This window comes from Populus euphratica, unplaced genomic scaffold (genome assembly GCF_000495115.2).
Source record: "Populus euphratica unplaced genomic scaffold, PopEup_1.0 scaffold99.1, whole genome shotgun sequence".
Taxonomy (NCBI): Eukaryota; Viridiplantae; Streptophyta; class Magnoliopsida; order Malpighiales; family Salicaceae; genus Populus; species Populus euphratica.
In genome coordinates, this window is record NW_011499902.1 from 654,266 (window position 1) to 658,473 (window position 4,208).

General features: G+C 37.0%; 1 pseudogene; it reads left to right on the top strand.

The window, feature by feature from the left end:
* The first annotated feature begins 317 nt into the window (after positions 1–317).
* On the top strand, positions 318–2,541 carry LOC105133015 (putative pectinesterase/pectinesterase inhibitor 45; annotated as a pseudogene).
* The last annotated feature ends 1,667 nt before the right edge of the window (positions 2,542–4,208 follow it).

Here is a 4,208-nt window from a genome sequence, read left to right on the forward strand (position 1 = left end):
TATGGCAGTGTTGGCAAATTTGAAGGCCGCAGAATTCGCGGGAACTGCGGTTATGAGGGACAAATTCTCTTTCAACTATTTTTGTAAAACCCTTAGGTAACCAAGTTTCGAATAGATTACCTTAAAACTCTCCTGATCAGATCCCTTCTGTCGTTTACTTGACAATAATCTGTAATTTCATAACCAACGATGTTGTTGCAACATTAAGAAAAAGAATAGCAGAAAACACATTCTCCATCTTTCGCATCTCTTCTTCTCTCTGCCTTGGCTGAATTCTAAGGCAGAGAGATCTCTGCCTCAAAAATATTGTTGTCAAAATGGTTTTCCAAGATTTTGATCTTCTATCCGAGAGAAGAAGATCAGAAAGGCAACAAAAACTTCGAAAGAAAATTGCCATTGCAGCAGTTTCAGGTATTGCTTTCTTTGTTATAGTTGGTGCTGGAGTTTTCGCCCTTGTCTCTAGTCACAAGAGCAGCCCAGGAAACAATGGAGGATCAGCTGTGCCTCAGCCTGAAGAATCCGCAAAACCGATATCACGTGTCACCAGGGTTATCAAAACGGTATGTAATGCTACCACTTACCAGGAGACATGCCAAAAAACCCTCGAGAAGGAAGTGGAAAAGGACCCTTCTTCGGCTCAACCCAAAAATCTTCTCAAGATAGCAATCAAAGCAGCCGACGAAGAGATAAAAAAGGTTTTAAAGAAAGCCTCATCCTTCAAATTCGACGACCCACGGGAGAAAGCTGCATTTGAAGATTGTCTAGAACTCGTTGAGAATGCTAAAGAAGAATTGAAAGACTCTGTTGCCCATGTTGGTGATGATCTGGGAAAGCTTGTTAAAAATGCCCCGGACTTGAACAATTGGCTCAGTGCGGTCATGTCTTACCAACAAACTTGCATTGATGGATTCCCTGAAGGAAAATTGAAATCTGACATGGAAAAGACATTTAAGGCATCCAAGGAGTTCACCAGCAATTCCCTTGCGATGGTTTCATCATTAACTTCATTCATGAAAAATTTTCCCTTTCCAGGAGCACTTAACCGTCGGCTTCTGGCAAAGGAAGACAATTCACCCGCATTGAACAAGGATGACCTTCCTGGATGGATGAGTAATGAGGATCGCAGAATATTGAAGGGTGCTAGTAAAGACAAGCCAAAACCAAATGTTACTGTGGCAAAAGATGGTAGTGGTGACTTCAAAACAATTTCCGAAGCATTGGCGGCCATGCCAGCAAAATATCAAGGACGGTATGCAATTTTTACGACATCGGTATATGAAACTATTACGTTAATTGATGATAATTCATCTTTTGAAAAATATCTTAAACTACCATTTCGGTTAATGCTTTATGCTCTTAGCCAACATCTTTATTTTGGGTGAAAAATGGCTTATATTTTCTCATGGTAATGCAGGTATGTTATCTTTGTTAAACAGGGAATTTACGATGAGACCGTGACAGTAACAAAGAAGATGGCGAACATCACTATCTACGGTGATGGATCACAAAAGACCATTGTGACAGGGAACAAAAATTTTGCTGACGGAGTTCAAACTTTCAGAACTGCAACTTTTGGTATATTGATCACTTCGACAATCTGACCCTAACAACTACATTATGCAAATCTTTTGTTCATCGGAATGATGTCTGAATAGCATTGCTACCAGATTATCTGGCTAAATATACAATTTGAATTCATCAAAGTAGAAAAAAATTGCTACTTAGATTCATTCTTCTTATCAGCAGCCTAAATGACATAAAAAACTGGAACCAAATTTTGCAGCCTTAGAAGTTGCATTCCAAGTTCCTTTCTCCTAGTCCAGGATTTTAACGTGGAATATACGTTCTGCAGCGGTGTGAGGAGATGGATTTTTGTGCAAAACTATGGGATTCAGAAACACAGCAGGTCCAGAGAAACATCAGGCTGTGGCTATCAGAGTCCAAGCTGATCGTGCAATATTCCTGAACTGTCGTTTTGAAGGATACCAAGATACCTTGTATGCACAAACACACCGCCAATTCTACAGAAGCTGTGTCATTACCGGCACTGTTGATTTCATCTTTGGAGATGCAGCTGCCATCTTCCAAAACTGCCTTATTACTGTCCGGAAACCATTGGAAAACCAACAAAATCTCATTACGGCCCAGGGTAGGGTTGACGGACATGAAACTACAGGAATTGTTCTTCAAAATTGTCGCATCGAACCAGACATGGACTTGGTTCCTGTAAAGACCAAGATCAGGAGTTACCTTGGAAGGCCCTGGAAAGAATTTTCAAGAACTATTATCATGGAATCAACAATTGGTGATTTTATTCACCCTGATGGATGGCTACCATGGCAAGGAGAGTTTGGACTCAAAACTCTGTATTATGCAGAGCACAACAATAAAGGAGCTGGTGCAAAGACAACTGCAAGGATCAAGTGGCCTGGCTATCATATCATTAATAATGAAGAGGCCATGAAATTGACTGCTGAGCCTTTCTATCAAGGGGATTGGATTAGTGCTACCGGCTCTCCTATTCACCTTGGCTTGTTTTAACCGAGGAGCGGTCAGAACTGAAGATTTGATGTGGAGAAGAATGTTGCTATGTCATTCTTTTGTTTTTGTCATCTCTTTCCCTCAATCTCTTGAATTATATAACAGAATTTGATGGCGTATGTATAACACATATAAAAGAGATGTCACTTAGCTTATTATTTCTCTACTAATCAACTTCAACTTAAGAGGAGAACTCAACCTTATCCGACAAGCACAAATATATGTGATGATTGCATTTTCCATCTCCATGTGATGTTTTAAATTTGATATTTTCTCCGTAAGTGATATCTGATTAGTATTTAAAAATATATTTTTATCAAGATTTATATCATTATTTTGCACTTAAAGTATCAATAATTCCTTAACTGAAACATGTTTTATAATAACAAGTATGATACTATAAGATACCTTTAGTTTATGATAAATATTTATCTTAAATGCAAGTCTATCACATAAATCAAAGGATTGATTAATGAGTTCAACTACTGAAATTGAGAAGATAAAAAAAAGGTGAAGCTTAGAAAAGAGATACTAATTTAGCCCAAACTAAAACATTGTTCAGTCATTGAGTCATATCCAGAGTTATAAATCTTAAATATCAATTTGGTTTAAATGGCTAGAAAGCTAAAACGTAGGTGATTAGTACTTAAAAGTGCATTTTTATCATGGTTTTATATCATCATTTTGTACTTGAAGTATCAATAACTCCTTAACCAAAGCATGTTTTATAATAATGTATCTAATAATATAAGATACCTATAATTTGTGGTAAATGTCTATTTTTAATGCAGGCCTATCACATAAATGAAAGGATTGATTGATGACTTGAAGAACTTAAATTGCAAGGATAAAGAGATGGTCAAACTTAGAGAAGAGATGTCGGTGCAATCCAAACTGGAACACTGTTCGGTAATTGGGTCATATCTAGAGCTACAGATCTCAGATTTAGGTCCAATTTATATGGATGGAAAGGTAAGACATAGGCCTACAACTTTTATATGTAGCCCAAGATCTAAAAAGGCCATTATCAAGTCCAAATTGTAGCAACAACAAAGAAGCCCAAATCTGTCTTCCAGCCCGAGTACTGTTCGGTATTTTGGCCATATCTGGAGTTCTAGAAGTCCAAATGAGCTGACTTTTTTACACAAGATAGCTGAGACAATTGCCTACAACTTTCATGTTTGCACCTGGCTCTAGTTTTGACGTTATCAATGACGTTTTGGGCAGACAAGAGAAGATAAGGATTGTCACCAAGTCAAAAGTTGGCCACCCACTTATCAATTAGTCATCAAATCAATAGTTCCCAATTTTGGCCTATAAAAGGAGGCATTTGCCATGCATTTAGGCATCTTGGTTTCCAGATCAAGATCATGCTCTTCCTTTCTCTCTTTGTATTTTTTGTAATGTTTATGCTTTGCTTTCATTAATATCAAGTTTATGCCTTTCATTTCCTTTCCTTTACTTAGTTAACTTTTATGTTCTTATTTTGTTTATTTATTTTCTTTTCTTTCATTATGTCTAGCTAAGTTAATTATGTCAAGGTAAAAAGGTTACACTAATGGTGTGAGAATAAGTATAGTGTAAACTTAATATGGACTTTAATGTTTGATACTAACATGTTTTATATTTGTTATCTTGTTCACTCTTTAATACTTTGCTTGTTAAAT